Here is a 19,036-nt window from a genome sequence, read left to right on the forward strand (position 1 = left end):
AAGGCAGTCTCTCAACCTGGCCCTAAGCTGTATATGATCTGTACCTATAGCTGTATAGGTTAACACAAGAGGCACTGGCAGCAGTGATTTGTTGTCCAAATGGGTAGCAGGAAGCTTATTTTATCTGGTTATCACACAAGTTATTGCTCTTGTTTCTCCCATGGTGCACTGATTCTCCCTTCGCCAGAAGAAACAAATGTATCAAATGACCAGAAGTGGGGGGCAGTGGGGATAAATATGTATGATAGTATGCATTTGAGAAGTACTTTGATTTGTCTGTAGCACACTTGCCAAAAAGATTGGGCAGTCCTTGTAAAAGCCCCAGTCTCTTGTCAGAAGAAGAGCTCTAACAATTTGACTGAACTTGTTTGGATAATTAAACCTTGAAATGGTTTTATTGGATTACACAAATACACACCTTTGATCTGAAAGGAGTTCTGTCATGTCCTCAGTGAAATAATCCAAGTTCCCCCCATGAGTGCACAGATAGTATTTCACATTCTGAAAACATTTAATTAATTTCTTTGCCAAAGTATGTAAGCTATGAAAACGCTCAATCAGTTGTTGTTGTTGTTTGTTTTCCTTGGCTGCAATCACACTGTTGTTTAAGATGAAAGAAGAGATATCATGCATATCTGTAATTAAACAGTCAGTTCAAAGCTACAGGATGAAAAGGATGTTTATCTGTTCTCTGCTAACTACTTACAGATAAAGACACATAATCAACTTAGGATGTATAAACCCAACACAACCATTAACAATGTTTCAAAAGAGGGTAGCTGATGTGGCAGCAACAAAAAAGAAAGCAAATTAGTCATAGAATCCTTTCTGTTTTGAAGATCATATTTGGGTTTTTATTTTCATTTATATAAGGCAGGTCTTAGCCTTTGTGTCACTGGTCAGATCCAACCTCACAGCTCCCCTCAGCCTGCCTGTCCACATAACAATTTTTCTCCCCACTTTTTCCAGGAGGTAGGAGATTCACTCATTTTGATTGTTAAACTGTTCCTATGGATCATGTGAACAATGCTCAGAAATTTTGGACTCAGACAATTTCAAATTCACAGTAAAGCCCAGTATGGACAAGCCTGATATTCAGATATTTTATGCTCCCTATACGTCACTGGTTTATTACTAGAATGGTGACAGGTCCCCCCCCCCCAAATTGACATAATAAAAAACTGGCAATTGTCCCTTCTTGCAGTAGAACAGTCATTTCTAAATTGAAAATATTTCAACAGTGCAAGAGAAATTAGACAACTGTCATTAAATTGCAATGCTACATGAGCTGAAACTAAGTGAAAATAAACCTGTTTCTCCTTAACCTGGGGCATGTTGAAATTGCCATTGACATCAGTCGATTTGAGATGTTAATAGCATTTGACTCATTTATTATCTTAAATAATGAGCAAAGAAATATATAGCATTTTTTGTTTTTTGTTTTTTTAAAAAACCAACTAAGCTGTTGAGAACTATGTACTTCTCTTAGCCTTTTTTGGTATCATCCGTATTATTATTTTTTTAAAAAACCCAGTTCATTTTAAAGGGCTTTTGTGCTACTTTCCCCACTACTTATAATAGGCTTTGAACTAAGTATAAAGAGTATTGAAAGGTATGTGCTTTTAAATTGAATCTAAGTTAATCTGTAGCTCCATCTCTGTGGATCAGTGAGTGTCAAAACAGCATGCACTGCCAACTGAAATGAAGAGGCAAACACGGTATGCTATGATTAAAAAGACCACCACTTTACTAAGGAACGTGAAGGATTCTAAGCCAACATGGCCAGTGTGGAGGAGAGTGTGAGGCATCAGTGTGAGCGGCAAGGGGGACCTTTGATCTCATTGTAAAACAAATTGTGATCAGCATGTTGAATCTTTGCCAATGATACAGATGCTCAAAGAGTCATAATAACTGGCAAGAGTCTGAAAGCAACCAGGATTGCGCCTTTCTTACATTATTTGCATTGTGTTACTAGCTTTTTAAAAGAAAGAAAGATGTATTCTCACTAAACAAATGCACCACATAATGAAGGCCAACCAACTTTTTTTCTGACTTTCAATTCTATCCCAGATTTAGCTTGCAATGTGTATTACGGTTTCTTAGTTCTTCACAACTCGATGTGGTATTGCCATTTATATTGACATATTAAAAAGACCTCTAAAAATTGAAAAACAGAGTTCCAAAGCAATCTACTGAGTTCATGAATGAATAGGGATTTGAACCTACATTGTCTAAATCTTATGCTCTGTCCATGAATACATTTTTTTTATTAAAGATTTTCTTGTTTTACAGAAATGTGTAATGTTTCTCATATTTTTTCCATGTAACATTTTTACAACTCCGTTTCATTTGTTGAGACATTAGGGGGAGAAAAAATGAATATATTTTTTTAAAAAAAATGGAAGCTCTGTTGGCTTACATTAATTTCCAAGTAATAAAGTTGTTTCGTATATAATATGCTACTTGAAAAAAATGTGTTTCTTCAAATGTTTGGATCCTTCATTAAAAAATAATGGTTTTAAGATACTTGATGATAGTCCTATTTTGCCCTTTTAATGTAAAACATTGAGTTGGATTTCGGCAGCATGCAAAGACTCTCACTTAAATGTTCAGAATAACTTTCGTTAGACACATCTAATTTGCAATCCCTTGTTTACATTCCATTCAAATAAATAAAAGTCAGTATTGGAGCATTTCTGATACTTTTGTTCTCCCACAACAATTAAAATGCAAAGAAATCATGGGGGAGGGGAGGTGGAAGAGTAAGCATTTGCTTATTCCAGTCTACTTTTAATATGTATTGCAGGGCTCCTCAACATGGTGCCCTCCAGATATTGTTGGATTATAAATCCCACCATTCCTGACCTTTGGCTGTCCTTGCTGGGACTGATGAGAGCTGTACTTCAACATCTGGAGGGCATCAGGTGGCTTCCTGATGCATTGAATTGAGAGTATTAAAAATGACTTGTGCAGTGTTAAGATCCTTTTATAAAAAGTCATTGAGAAACTTAGCTATAAATAATTGTACTTTTAGAAGAACTGCTGCTATCAGGGGTGGGAATCAGTTGATTCATCTTCCTTTATGATAATAGTAATTAGATGCAATAAAATGATACAATTCCAGTATTTCCAAGTTTGGAACACAGCAGTTAGTTTTCCAGATATACGCCTCTGTTGGGGAAAAGCCATCCAAAGTCTTAGAATCGGGTATGGGTAGTGGGGAACTGCAAAACAGTTGTTGGAATTAAAAGTTTTTATTAAAAGCTTCCTAAAAACAGCATCATATTCCTTTGGCAGGGTTTCCAACTTATTTTGAAAGATTAGTAACTATGTATTATTCCACTTGAATGATTCAGTTCAGAAGGCATCTGAAGACCACTCTGAACTTTTGCTTCCCTGAATATTCAAGTGATTTTTACAGTCAAAGCATAATTGAACTTTTTAAAAGTACAATATAAATGGCTTTTTCTCTTTTCTGTATTATTCTCATCCCTGAAATGCCCTTTTATTGGTATTATTTTCTCTAGATCCTCCTCGTGATCCATGGCTTGAAAGAAAATGTCTGGGACCATCGCCAGTTGCTCCAATCTCCTGCCTCTTGCACTCTGCTGAACTCTAAATTGGTGCCATGTTCTGTGGTACATCATTATGGTATGGAATGTGTCATGAGGTGTTCATCACTTGGATTAGTTGCCACACTTCTGCCTCTGTCAAAGAGAAGTGCAGAGGCCTAAGGTGGATACAACAGGATTGAGTGACAGAATACAGCACCCTGGACTTATTCTCAAAGGTAGGATCACTTTAGGCAACTTTAAACAACGGAAATATGTCTGTAAAATGTTATCACTTGGGTCAGTATGAGATAGTGAGACAATGTCTTTCTCATATTCTAAGGCATTTTGCACCCATTTAAAGAGTTAGAATATGAAATACAGAGATGGATTATTGTGAGATACAAGCATTTTTGGAGCCTTGCCTAAGAAAATGATTGAGAATGGTGGCAGGGAAATGTATCAATATATGCATTTTCATATAGTTAAGATTGTCACCGTAACTATATTTATGCTATCATTTAGGGGCAAATAAGGTAAAAAGAAGAAATGGGAATTTAATTTTTTTAAGCAAATAACACCGTTTAATCTTCTGTTTTGAATTAATCCACTTAGCACTTTAAACAGAATTAGAAACAATTATTTAGTATTGTGTTAAATGTGCGTGATGAAGGGTAGCATTGGAAGGATTCTGCACCCAACTGTAATTTCCAGGGCTAGAAATGTAAAGTTTTTCAATAAATGCCAAGCATTTTATTCCCTGCTGCTGAATTATCTTCAAATTTGTTTCCCTTAGATGCTCATACCACAATTAAATTAATTTAGATTAGCCAGATAACTACCAGGATATTCTGTGACACTCTGTAGGAATGTATGCAAGGAATTCAGGCTCAGGCAGTAAACCAGGTAGACATGTTTTAATAGTTTAGTCAGTATTTGAGTTGCAGGGTGGTAAACATTTCTTGGACACATTCTCATACATGAAAAATTGATTTGTGAATTTGATGTGGTCTTATCCTTTTAAAAGTGTGTAGTTCAATGTGTGCTAGGATTTCCAGACAAGTATTACTGTTGGGTTTGTATTCCACATGCTTCCTGCAGAGTGCAGCAAAAATCTCAATAGATTCTAAATGACTGTAGATAAATTTCATTAGTAACAGTCTTCTAGAGTAAACATACATCTAGGCTATGATGGACAAAAACCATAATGCTTTAAGATATGTGTTTTCAGTTATGTCTGTGCAGTCGTGAGTCCTTGATTTCACTTGGCACGGACTACTCCACTGATTTCATTGTGTCAAAAAGAATACTGTTCATTGTCATATTTTTGAGTCATTTGCCTTCTATGGCAGACTGATGTGTGTCATAAAATACTACTCTTTTCATACTGGTGTGTGGTTGTTACTATATATTGCTGAGGAAACTTCTAAGTACAGTGTTACCTCGGGTTAAGTACTTAATTCGTTCCGGAGGTTCCTTTCTTAACCTGAAACTGTTCTTAACCTGAAGCACCACTTTAGCTAATGGGGCCTCCTGCTGTCGCCGCACCGCCAGAGCACAGTTTCTGTTCTTATCCTGAAGCAACGTTCTTAACCTGAAGCACTATTTCTGGGTTAGCGGAGTCTATAACCTGAAGCATATGTAACCTGAAGCATATGTAACCTGAGGTACCACTGTAGTGAAGTTGTTCACATGCTGTTCTTCAGGACACCTACTTGACTCATTCCTTGACCAATAAGTCTCTCCCCACTGCCCTAATGAAACAAGGTAGCTTTAATTCACTGGTCTTTCCTCAACAGCTGGAACTTTTAAGGAGCTGACTATTTATGTCAGATGTCCTTGAACATCAGTCTCAAACTCAGTTTATATGATATATTTAGTGTTCTAATATTTTATAGATAACAATGTGAGGGTGAAGAAGAAGAAGTTGATTTGTTTTGATTCAGACCATGGGTCCTTTTCAGCCCAATTTTGTCTGTTTCAACTGGAAGCAGCTCACTGAGGTTTCAGAGAGACTTTCATAGTCTCACTACCCATGATGCTTTTAATTTGAAAATGCCAGGTGTTGAACATGGGTCAATTATATGCAAAACATTTGTTGTGTCAGTGAGCTTTGCTCCTCCATAGTATCATTTAGATGGCTGCTTATCTAGTATCATGTTTCACTATGAGGGTTTAGATTAGATGAATTCCCTACCTGGGATGAACCTGAAGGGTGGTTCTAGCCATTCCCTTGACAGCTTCATTCAGTATATCATTTGACAGGGCCCTGAAGTCTTAAAATTGCCTTGCCTTTCTTTCTTTTTTCCTTTTTAAAAAGCTTATTGTCACAGAGACACACAATATGATGTGTATTACTGCAATGTAGGTATTAATGAGTTTAAAACAAACTAGCTGTTAAACGAATGATCATGCAGTTCTTGGTCATTAATGGAGGTTGTTATTTATGGATTTGGAAACAAATGCTAACTGACAAATTAAACAGTGGTTATGAACTGAGACTTACTGGGTTAGGAAGTGACCTAGGCTTCCGAGTTTATGCCTTTAATCATTGGATCAATGTTTCTCCTTGTGTAATTATAAATGTAACAGTTCTCTGGCAGGGTCAATACATTCTGAAAAATAAACCTTAGGTGTCATGGCCAATACTTCACATGGCTATAGCCAATACTTAACTGTGCAGAAGATTTTAGCACTGTTTGTCTGACTACATAATCACTATTTTTTGGTGTGGGTCATTCCGCTATTTCTGAGTTTAGGTCGATCATCAGTAATCTGTGGCAGTTTCTTTATTCCTCTCTGAAAGTGTGAATTATTCAATCAGTTATGATTTTGTATTTTACCTATTCAATTCCAGCAGGCAATATTTTCTCTGTAGTCCAGTTGGCAATCCTTTTGGACTTCAAGATGAAATGTTTTGACAGGCAATTCCCTGCTGTTTATCCAATTTGTACACTATAGATTAGTTGCTTTTCCCATTGACTGAAATTGGGTAGAATAAATCATGTGCTTAACTCTACCATTAATCAATGGCTTTAAAAATTGGTTAACATTGGCAGGATTGCACCCCCTCAGTTGTAATTGTTTACATAAAATGTAAGATTTCCCCCCTTTGCCTAAGGAGAGTGTGTCACGTGGCAACTATAGAACTGAGATTTTGCTGGATAAAAGCAGTTCTTCTTGCAGGGCCACCCCAAAGCATTTTGGCACCTGAGGCAAATCACAAAATGGCTTTTCCCCATGCCAGGGAAGAAGGAGTGAGTGAAGAACTACATCAGGAACAAGGAGGGTAGTAAAGATCTACAAAGGGATCTGCTGCCCCTGTGGATCTGGTTGCCTGATGTGCTCTCCTCATCTTGCCTCATGGGTGGGCTGGCCATGTCTTCCTGAATATGTGAGTTCATTAATAGGCACCTAGGCATTAGTGTTAAGAATAGGAGAAGGGCTATAGCTTGGTGATGAGGGCATGTTTTACAGACAAAACGTTCAAATTTCAGTCCCTGACATCTCCGGGGAAACTCTCTGAAACCCCCTGGAAAATTGCTGTCAGTCAATTCAGATACTGAGCTAGATGGTGACAGCGTCCTATGTTGCTTCTGTCCAAATGAAATACCAATGTCAAGTTAGCCAAGTCTAGTGCTGGATGACAACATTACTTAATTGAGAGACCATTTCTTGCCGTCTTTGAGAACTGATCTTCTGGTGCTATTATGATTCTTTTTATTCTACAGCAGTCAGACGCAACCATGAACATATAGTCTGATTTGAAAATGGCAGTATTTAGTTCTGAACATGTGAAATTGCAACCTGATTGGTGCATAGTTAATCCGACAAACTTTTTCTGTAGCTGTAATGTTAGGTAGCAAACAACTTTAAAACTTGTATATATTTAAAGTAATCGGACACATATAGCGATGTTTATTACTTTTAGAGGATGTTACTCTGAATATAACTGAAATGCACCAGGCTTTACGCAATTTTTAACACTCTTCTATCCAACAGAAGATGTAAGAAATGTGCAGGAAAATGTTCTTTGGGGGGTTTTTTGGCTCTAGATAACAAATATCCCAACTCACAATTTATACATAACCAAAAATAATACTATTCAGCCTTATTTCCAAAATGGAATAGAGTCTTAAAGTAATTCTGGTAATAATGCCCAATTACTTTGTGCCGTTCTTTGAATCAGCGTCAAAAATATTTGCCTTGTGCTTGCAACTCATGACTGTTTTGGCAAACTATTGGCAAGCTATGTCTGTCCTATGAAAGTTGCTCCCTTAGAAGGTAGGAGGGAAGGGAGAAGAACAAATAGGAATAAAGCAGTATGCCTTGCTATCTGGTCTGAACAACACTGGATTGCTTTGCCTGGGGGGGAGGGGTGTAGTTTATTTTAATGTGTTTGGCCTAAAGTTCCTTGGAGCTGTAGTGGGATGGTGATGGAGGAAAATACTTTTCAGAATAATTTTCCATTACCCTAATGGCCAACATATTAAATTGATTGTTACGGAATAGCTTTGGAATGAAAAATGTTGTGTGCTGAAAAGTTAGGGACCTATATCTGTTCATTCCTGCCTGCGGATGTCATTAAGATCTTAAGTGAGCCAAACGGACTGGCAAACATGTCTTCAGTCACAGCAGACTGGCAGCTGTGGGAGAACAAGATTGTGGAGGGTCACAGACATTGTTGTACAGCGCATGTTAGTTTTAACCGATTGCACCTCATGACAAATGTATAATTTTTGTAGTGTTTGGCAGTCTTAAACTCTTTGGGATACTTATGAGACATGCTAATTGCAATGCTCAGAGATCTCTTGCTGGTATCATTTTGTAGCTTTAGGTCATATTGTGTTGTCAGTGAAAGGGTTAGGGAAGCATGAATGAGCACACTGAGATACTTTGCAGTTAAAGAAAAGAACTGGTGTGTATGCAGAGTACGTGTTTTCCTTACGTAAGCTGCTGCTTTCAGAGCACATTCCTTGGATACATGCAGTGCCATGATTTTGCTCATTCTGTACCACAGAATGCATGTTTTTTATCATCTGAAAAGGTAATTAAACAATCTTTTGCATTGATTCTAAGCATATAAATGAATTTGCACTTCTTACATGAAAATGCAGTGTTCAAGAAACAAGCAAACTCCTAAGCCCTTGTTAGGTAGGTGGAGCTTTGAAGGAAACAGCTCAGAGCATGCTCAGAACAGATGCATGATTCTGATAAAGGCTAAGGTTACCACATGTGGCTGATCTTGAAGCAGTCCTGACTCCAGCCCAATTCGCTACAGTAGCTGTGATGGAAAGCCTTGATGACAACAGATGGTGATGGAGCCTTCCTAGTAGGGCTGAATTTCAGGCAGTTCGATCAGGCTCATAGCAGGGACCTCTTCGCCATAGCTATACTTTTGGATTAGGATTGGTTGTCTGGTGCAGAGCTGATTAGCCAGAGGGAAAGAAATAGATTGACAGAAATGTTTGCAGGGCTTCTCTCAGTTCAAACAGAAGTATAAGATGTGTATGGGAGATGGAAGAGTACATAGCTTTGAGATTCGGAGAGGAAACTCTTTAAAAAACTGCTTGACATTCTCATTGTGTGCACTGTGCTCCTGTAGTCCTAGTGGACCAATCTCCACTGGATATAGATTTTTCAAACCCATAGATGGGGCCAACTGATTAACAATGATTTGTTTATTAATTCCATGAAACACCTGCAGTGAAATATTATACTAAGCTGTTTCTAGATTTTATCCCTTTGCAGTAAACTTCAATAATTAATTATTGCTTTGCAGCTTAAGTCTCAGCTACTGCTGTAAGTTGGCAAAACTCCTTCTACTTGTTTAACATAAATATTCCTTTTGATTGGAAGTTAACATTTTCATAAATGGAATAGTCCCTACTGTGTGATACCAATTATAGAAAAAGAAGCATGTGTGGATGGGGGGTAAAATCTGATGGAAATTTGTACCCAGGTAGTGATTTTCCCTGTTTGCTCCAAATAAATATTTTTCCCTTCCATGTTTTATATTGTACACTGAAGGATGCTGGTAATGTCATTGAATAATATAGCTTCTGTACTTACTATAGAAAAGATTTTGTGCTTGATTAATTATAATGAAATGTAAACCTTTTATAAGTAGCTTAAATAATCATAAAGAATCATCAGCTTTTAAAAGATTGCTGATACTCAGAACCACAACTGTTATATCTTACTATCATTTGCATCTGTTTATATTTTGACACCAAGTAAATCATTGTCTTAGAGTAGTGTCTTCCTTCCTGTCCTTACTGCCACCATTCCAGCCTCCTTTCTCACAAATTTCACATTGTCAAAATACAAATCTGCTTTGCACTTCAACAAGCTTCCTTTGCCAAGCCGACACCCACTCCAAAGGTCAGCCCTATAAGGACTGAAAGGTAGTAATCCTGTAGGGAGGCACCGGTCCCACACAAGATCTAACAGTTGGGAAAAGTCAGAGACTGATACAGAATTTCTCAGAGGGTTACACAAATGCCTCAGTGCAATTGTAGAGTGAACATATGGTGTCATACATTGCAGTGACTCTTCTTTGACAGCATCTGAAGCCAGTGAATGAACTCAGTTGGGACTTTGGGTTAGAGATGCTTTTGATGATCCTATAAAGATCTTGATTGAGAAATGTGGTGTAGTGTAGCTTTCTGTAATCGTACACAAAGCATATCGGGCTGAATTGTTTGATATTAACCTATCATAGTATGAGGACTTATTTGTGATGTAAGAAATCTAAACCAGAAGTTTTGACTGTCACAGAATAAAACAATTTGATTTGGGTTATAATACATGCATATCTGTATCTGCTGCCACAGTTCTGTTTGCTCTTAACTTTGGACTTTAGTTGTCATATTTTTTTAAATAAAAAATAAGCCTCCTTTCTACTCTCCTAAAAGGTTTTTTTTTAAAGAAAATGAAGCAATAATGTTTATAATGCACAACTAACTTTGGGAGGAAAACATTATATCTAGGTTCTAGCTACTTACTCCAAAAATTAGCCAAGTTAATGGGCTTGCTTATCTACATGTTCCAAAGATTGCAATCTTTTCTTATACCCTGGTCACTAATCTAAAATTATTGGTAAGATTCCATTTGTCTTTTCCTCACTTACAGAGTCACTGTCTAGAGTACCTAATATTCCAATGATTCTTGATGATTCTTGTGACACGTTCCTTTTGTATGATTTCAAGTCCATTCCCACTGCTAATTGTACTGTTTAGTAGAATAAATTACATGTTAAATGTTATGTGATGTTACTCTCATTGAAGATGTGCATACCCTGGCTAAAATGCCATCATATAGTTGGGGAAAGAATGCTGTCATAATTGCAGTTATATTTATCCTGACACATAGCATAGAGCAGTCAGAGACACTGCTATTCTCAGTGCTTGATTTTCCACTTGCTGTTTTGACAGCGAGCCTAGTCATGGTTTCCTATGTTTGTGAGTCTTTGTTCTTATTTATTTTTCAGTACTGTATAGTAATCACAAACTTCCTTGTAAAGTTTTGTCAGGCGTTCCTCTTGTGGTGTTATTTTTAAAGAAACCCTAATTAATGAAAAGTGTGCATAGTATGTAGAAAATAGACTCTCTACAATATCTATCAACTCTCCCCGCATTTGCCCCTGTATCTATATTGTCATTTTTATCCTTCTGTTAGTTTTGCAACCATTTTGTCATTGATAAATGCAGGGGAAAGTCCAAATGGCCAAATCCTGTCTAAGAAAATGTGTTTACAAGATCTCCAGCAGAACACTAGATTTTTGTGACTTGTTCACCAGAAGACAAATTGTTCAGGATATATCTATGGCCAATATTGCTTAGAAATGTGAGAGTTATTTTGGAGTTTTGTTTGTTGGAAATGCAACAACATGTATTGAACATTTTATAATGAATCTTTACTTACGTCAGCTTTCCCCATTTCTCTCTCATTTTGCTTTGTCCTATTTGTATCCAATAGTCCAAATACATGGCCATCTAAAGCTGTCCCAGTAGAATGTTATTACTTAGAATATCCCTAGTTTCTTACTGGGGAAAACTCCCCTTGAATCCCAAACTATCCCCTCAATTAGACATTAAATGGTGAAAGTACAAAATCGTGCATATCACTTCTTAAATATTTGTGGCATGTATATTATGACAAACATGTTATTAGTCACATGCATCTTCCTGGTTGTGTTCTAGGAGCCCAGGAACTAACATTATTGCTTTCAGGCTTGGCTATCACAACATCAGCACTTCAGAAACACACTAGATATAGTGAGTTCCATAAAAACTTTGGCTGCAATTCTGAACTAACTGGGAGCTTAGAATCATAGAATCATAGAGTTGGAAGAGACCACAAGGGCCATCGAGTCCAACCCCCTGCCAAGCAGGAAACATTGAGCTTGTCCCATTGAACTCAATATGATTTACTTTTGAATAGAAATGTATAGGGATTGCAGATTTAGTTCTATTATACCTTTGCGCAGAACACGATAAGGGCACTCCAGGTCATACTAGAAAAGTCCAGAGAGTCTATTAAGCTATAAGCCTCTTACAGGTCATATAGGAATATTGAAAATATGACTGTAGATAGCAAAAAGGGCAGTTGATCACAGATTGTTTTCAGTGAGCAAGCTGAGCCAGCCCAAGACATTTTGTTGCCTGAGGTGCAGGATACAATGGTGCCCTGCCTCACAACTGCATGCAGAATGATGGAATGACAAATTGATTTATCTTTAGTACTGACATTGGGAGAACATCCTCCACCATACCTGGGAGCAGCAAGCTAGCTAGCCCAAGAGTTATAGAACAGGCTAGTGCAGAAGACTCAGAGGAAATGGTGAAGGCATTGTGCCAGCTACCACCTGAGGCAATTGTCTCACATTGCCTAATGATAGGGCCAGCCCTGCAACAACATGGTAGAAATTTTTTAAACAGGCATACTACCCAAATGAAAGCATGTATAAACAATGGAAGGTGAAGTTTCCTGGGCATACCTTTTGTACCACAGGTATGTAATTGAGGAATTGAGAGGAATACCTTCTAAGGCCTAAGCCATGGTTCCTACACCTGAAATTCAATAAAGTTGTGGCCTAATTTAAACCCATACAATGTTGTCCTGTCTCATTTCCTGGGGGGGGGGGGCTCCAGGTACAGGGTTTAGCACGTGGGCTTGAAATAATTATTGATTATCTATTTAGACTACTATAGATGTTCAGTTAATATGCTTATGTATCTTCTGCCTTCATATTATGCTTTTTGGAATTGATTTGATTTTAAAAGCAAAAACTTCAAGAATTAAATATTAAATGTAAACACAAAAAAGTAGTGTGCATCTGCTTACGTTAGGGATTATTGTTTGGTTATTGTTTCCAGTGGAGGGGAAATCTTTTTATACATTCATGCATGTGAACCATGCAAAATGGCTTTTTACATGAATAAAGAATAAAGGTGTATGTTTTCTCATAGTCTAAATGGGTTTCCATGAAATGTGGCTAATTAATACATATTCAGTTATGAAATATACAGTGGTACCTCGGGTTACATATGCTTCAGGTTACATACGCTTCAGGTTACAGACGCCGCTAACCCAGAAATAGTGCTTCAGGTTAAGAACTTTGTTTCAGGACGAGAACAGAAATCGTGCAGTGGCAGCACAGCGGCAGCAGGAGGCCCCATTAGCTAAAGTGGTGCTTCAGGTTAAGAACAGTTTCAGGTTAAGTATGGACCTCCAGAACGAATTAAGTACTTAACCCGAGGTACCACTGTATTTATTAGTTGTGCTGAAAACTCATACTGGGTTTTTTAAAATGAAAATGTTATCATATTTATTCAGTATCATATATACTCAGTATTTTCTGTTAGTAACACTCAATGATACATTAGTGTAGAAGTGAACAAAGTTGGCTTTTCTTCGAAGATGCATTAGAAGGGACTCTTATGAGCAAGAACCTTTTGTAGCTCAACAGTATGTAATCAAACCCAAATTCTTGTTCTTAAACTAAAAAGGAAAGCTTTCTATTTAGCTTGGTAGTTTGAGAGCTAGTAGAAAAAGTAGCTGACAGAATTCGCATAGCAGCTGATCTGTATTGAAGGAAGCAGTGATTGTTATATTGGCAGAAATGTTAGATCTAGTTGCTTGGAGTACTTTGGCTTTCTGAATATCTGCTCCTGCATTCTGTAGGGAGGACAGCCAGTTTAGTAGGCTGGCAGAGGAGCGCTATGTCCCCCATTAATCTTGTGTTTTCTGTGCTTACTTTTCCACAATAAGCCTTTTCCTCTTCCTCTTCTTGCATTGTGTGTTCCCTAAGCAATCATTTCCTGCATCTGATGTGCACAGAGAACAGGGCACGACCAAATCACGTATGAAAGGAAACATTTAGTTTGGGAGAAGTGAAAATGCTTTTCCTATTAATAATAACCGTAACTTTCAATGTGATAAGATTTGGATTGCAAATGACGATGGTTCCCAAAATAGCATTAATAAGGGCAACTTAATAAGCGCAATAAGTGATAGAATGCATTTTGTTGTAACGAGGGGAGCAAGGATGGAACAAGCTGTTTCAAGCTTTCATGCCTGTGTTTTATTGCATGTGTGAACATTTCTACCACACTGAATGATTTTGAACAATATAGTAATTCTACAGTGTGTCATATTAATGTTTCTTGGCATGATTTTGCCCGTACGGCCTCCCCATATGAAAAGTGCTCTGGCAGTAATTTATAACTACGCAGTGTGTGTGGTTTCCTCGGCATTGTGTGTCTCCATTCCCCACACCCCACATTTCCAGCACCACAGAAATGTGAAAAAGAAAGGTGGGACATGACATTTCAGGGAAACACACACGGACAGGAGGGGGCCAGATGGGTTGAGATGCCCTAGCTATGTTTAAGATGGAACATTATAGTCCATATCAAAAGATTCATTGACGGATATCTACCCAAACTCTCCTAGAAACCCTCCAAGTAAGAACATTTTCCACCTTCCTTTGGCAACCTACTGCACTGCTGAGAAGGACTTGGAGTTGAAATATTATATATAATGCTAAACGCAAATCTCCCATTCTGTCTCTTTAAAAAATCCCATAAATGCCAGACAATATAATATAGTTTTCATATGATTCTAAGAGGTCTTATCTTTTCTCGCAATATAGCTAGTCGATAAAGCATTCAAGTAGATTATTTGCTTTCAGCAGTAAGAAAAAAGTAAAAAGTATTGAATGTCAAATGTGTTTTTCTAGAAAAACAGGCACTTTACTTTTCTAAGAAATGGAAACAATACAGTCTCAGATTATCCAGAACAATGAGTGGACAAAGAAACAAAATTAAGAGACAGCTGCTTTTCCTGTGAGCTCACAATATTTAGGCATGTAACAGACACTTTTAATTGTATATATTATTACTTTTTTTTTGCAGGCTTACAAGTGAGAAATTAACAGTTTAATCCTATGAATGCTTACTTGGAAGTAAGTATCATGGACAATGGGACTTCCACCCTAGTAAATGTGTTTAATGTGAATGTGTTAGTCAACCATCTGTCTCATTATCAGATTGATTCATAGAGTTGGACAGGGCTCAGATGTCATCTAATCCAACCCCCTGCCAATGCAGAGAATCCAATATTATCTATCCCTGATGAATATACATCCAGCCTCTGTTTAAAGACCTCTGATGAATGAGAGCCCACCACCTCCCAATGTAGTCTGCTCCACTATCTAATAGTGGAAGTTCTTTCTAATGTTTAATCCAAATTCTTTTTCTTGTGACTTGGTGAGTCAGCTAGCCAACCAGCTAAAGTTAGTAACAAGCAAGCATAACTGCTGCCCAGGTCAGGGGTTCCCAAACCGTAGTCCATGAACCACCAGTGGTCTATAAAATTCATTCAGGTGGTCTGTGGCATGTCTGTAAAAGTACAATAGAAAAATTGTACAGTATCTAGCATAGTACATTACAATTGCTACAGGCGAAGCAGGCAGAAAAATCTAAGGCCTTTATTGGTTTTCAGGTGGTCCATGGGAACAGGAGGATAGGCATGGTTTAGGCTTGGAGAATGGCCAACCCCACTCCTGCTGTGACCTAGCCAAGATGACAAATGATTATGGCAAATTATTGGGTGAGCTGTTGTGAAGACAAGAGGGTTTTGGCAGAACAGATAGAGAAGGCCATGGATGCCACCCTGAGCTCTTTGGAGGAAAGGTGGGATGAAAATGTAGTAGTAGTAGTAGTAATATATATAATGTTATAAAGAAATTAAATAAGATTTACAAGAAAACTAGGTGTGTGCTTTTGTCAAAGGTTTGCTGCTGCCTGATGGCTTTAGGCCCACTCATACTCAGAAATTAACCATTGAAAAAATGGCCATCAGTTTCCAAAGAGATTATATATTCTACTCAGATAGCCTTTTTTCATGTTCAGGCAACCCTATTTATCAAAAGCTCTTGAAAATTGCAAGTGAAGATCACATGCTATAATAGCTGCAGTGCTTAATTCGTCTTCTCATTTAGACAATACATGCATACTAAACGAGGGAACTAATGAAGGATAAAGATGGCACAGTTAGTCTGACTTGGAAAACAAAACTGTAGACCTTTTATATCAGCTATTCTTCAATAGACTCTCTACTTAGTTTTCAGGAATGAAAGGTATTTCTGATTAGTTTTTATTCTGCTTATTTATTCTCTCTTTCTAGTTCATAATAAATTCTAGCATGGTGCGTTCCTTAAAAGTATCTAGCTTATTTTTTGTTTAACATGTTTGCTTTTCCACATAAGCATTTGAATTGTTTTATTTCCCCCAATCAAATCATTGTTATCGTTGTTATTTATTTATATACCTCTTGCTTGCCCAAATGAATTCTAAGCTGTGTCCAAGTGTAAAAACAATTATAAAAATTATAGACACATATAATTAAAATGCAAAATTGAACAATTCCAACAAAATGTTAAAATCTGCAATTAAAATGTACAATAAACAAGTTGATTAGAGCAGCATAACAATTGAAACAGTCAAAATAGCAATTAAAACAATTAAGGCAGGCGTTTCAAGTCAGGAGATTAGAGTAATGGTTGTCTAAACAGGCATGTCTTCAAGAGACAGTGGAATGGGGCCTCACGTATTTCACCAGGGAGAGCATTCTGTATCATTGTACTACAAACCAATAATCAGCAGGCCATAGCAAAGCTAACTCGATTGCAGGGCAGGGGGAGATGATATTTCAGGTAACCTGGTCCAGAGTTGCTTAGGACATCGTATCTTAAAACTTGTTCAGGGGCTCATAGGCAGCTGGTGCAATATGTGCCTTGTAAGGAGCAACACTCACAAATTACATGAAAGGTCTCTTAAATGTGTCTTTTGCGTTAAGAATGCTTTGATTGCATGACTGTATTGAGAATAGATTAAAATTATAATGAAAATATTATCCCTTTCTGGAAGCAACATGTTTGATACGGCCAGTGTTTTTGAGCACTGGATAAGAGTCCAAAACCACTTGGACATGATGTACTTTAATAGACACACAATCTTTTAATTCCATCTTCAGATCTGCAATTAAAGGTGATGCCAGTGGCTATTAACGTAGTCTTTTTTGTTCAGTTACTCTTTCACCACATTGTAAACACCAGCGAGTGCCATATAAGGTATGAAACATATAAAAACATTCAGGAACTGGTTCGTGGCACAAATATCTTAGGGTTATATGTATACCACAATATAAAATGAAACTGCTATCAGATATTGGACCTGTTCCTGTAATAGCTTGGGTAACTTGGACCAAAATGTGGTTACTAAGTATTGTATTAAGTTGTTCTTCATTGTTATTTTTTGTTCAATAATATGAATTCTGCAAAGTCTTAATTAAGCTTGGTGATTTATCTTAATACACCTACCAATATGTGAAGGTGTGTCTTAGCATCTCTGTTATATCAGTATCCGAGAAGCTTTTGGTTTGTTTGCTAAATCTGCAATAATTCTGTTATATATTTGTCATCCCCACAATAACTCTGCAACTCTACTGAATTGTATCCTCAGTTATTCTTAGCGATGCTTTGAGAACAAAAGAGAGCAAGGGGGACATGATCTGAAGTGCTTTAAAATAAACACTCTTTCTCCACCCCCACCTGATAAAATCATGCAGTTAAAACTCAGTGTCTCCTTACCCAAGATTTCCAGTTCAGTTAAAATACAAATAAATCCAAGTCTAAATTTAGAAACTGCACCAAACATAAGTGAACTTCTTGATGTGAGTTTAATGACAAAATAATAGGGTCTAATGCCACTTCAGAGGTTTATTTTCACATGTTATAAAGATCGTCATGCTATTTAGGATCTCGCTTTTTGCTCTATCGTGAAAAGAATTACAATGGCAGATAGTGGGAATCTGATTGCTAGTGTTAATTTAGGAAGTAAGAAACATTCTCCTAAACAGTGAGCAGAAAAACTGCATCTTAAAAATACAATTCTAATTCATGAAGGGGTTCAAATCTTGTCTGCATTATAACACGATCCTCATGTTTCGTATCTAATAACTTGTACAAATGTTTTGTACAAGCCCTTGGCTTGTTAAGCTCGTGAGTTCCACAGAAGTCTTCCTCAGATTTCCTGTCTAAAAGAAAAGTAGTGCACAACTTGAAAATGCAGAATTGCCTTGAGTGTTTCATTTCCTACAAACTTAGTTGGTTGAGTGAAACAAAATCTCCAAATTATTTATCTAGGTTTAAGTTTCAAACAAATTTGGGTGTGTGAGTTTCCCTGAATGAAGCTTGTAGCATTGTACGTGGTGATGTATAACTGTAACATTCTGCGTATAATTCAGTGGCTGTTTCTGCATTAATCCTCCCCCCCAATAACTCATGTGTATTTAATAGAAGATGTTAGCTTCAAGGAATCAAAATATCATTTGCATTGAGACCGTAACATTTTATTTAATCATTTCATCAAGTAATTAAATGGTGTTTTTTTTAAAAAAAGAAAATCTAAAACTTGGAACTGACAGCCTAATAAATAACATTAATGTAAGATATAGCAAGTGTTTTAATATCACTGTAAGTAGAATGCCAACTGATTTGAGTTTGAAATTACAATTTGATGTCAAGATGTCAAATGAAGGTTGAGTAAAGCCTTCAGATTGTCAAAGATAGTAGATATACACAGCACTATCTCGAGCAAGTTTACTTTCCATGTCATTCTGCTATATATCGTTCCCATAAAAAGTATTCTCAAAGCATTAGCAGCTTACACATAAGACCTGCAGTATCAACTCTGAATCTTTCGCTTCACAAGAGAATAAATTTTGGAGAGTTTATGTGAAGAGCTGAAAAGCAATTTGGGGGAGAATTAATAAAAATGTAGTATAAATGGGATACTTGAAGCAATCTGAAGGTGCTTGAAAGGACTTCAGACTAAGGGATTTCAATTCTCAGAGAAACAAGACATCAACCTGTTGTAACCCTTAATGTGGCAAATGAAATTAACAATTGAAAACCT

The 19,036-nt window shown here is 37.1% G+C and overlaps 1 protein-coding gene across 4 annotated transcripts in view; it reads left to right on the forward strand.

Annotated features, from left to right (window-relative positions):
- The window catches only part of CHRM3 (cholinergic receptor muscarinic 3), a 230,554-nt gene that overhangs the window by 150,258 nt on the left and 61,260 nt on the right, over positions 1–19,036 (forward strand). For all 4 annotated transcript variants that reach the window (XM_081856359.1, XM_081856360.1, XM_081856357.1 and 1 more), the window contains one exon: positions 3,528–3,790. The gene's annotated coding sequence lies outside the window, so the exon portion shown is untranslated. The remainder of the gene's footprint in view (positions 1–3,527; positions 3,791–19,036) is intronic.

This window comes from Podarcis erhardii (assembly GCF_964252035.2).
Source record: "Podarcis erhardii genome assembly, chromosome: 3".
NCBI classification, from domain to species: domain Eukaryota; kingdom Metazoa; phylum Chordata; class Lepidosauria; order Squamata; family Lacertidae; genus Podarcis; species Podarcis erhardii.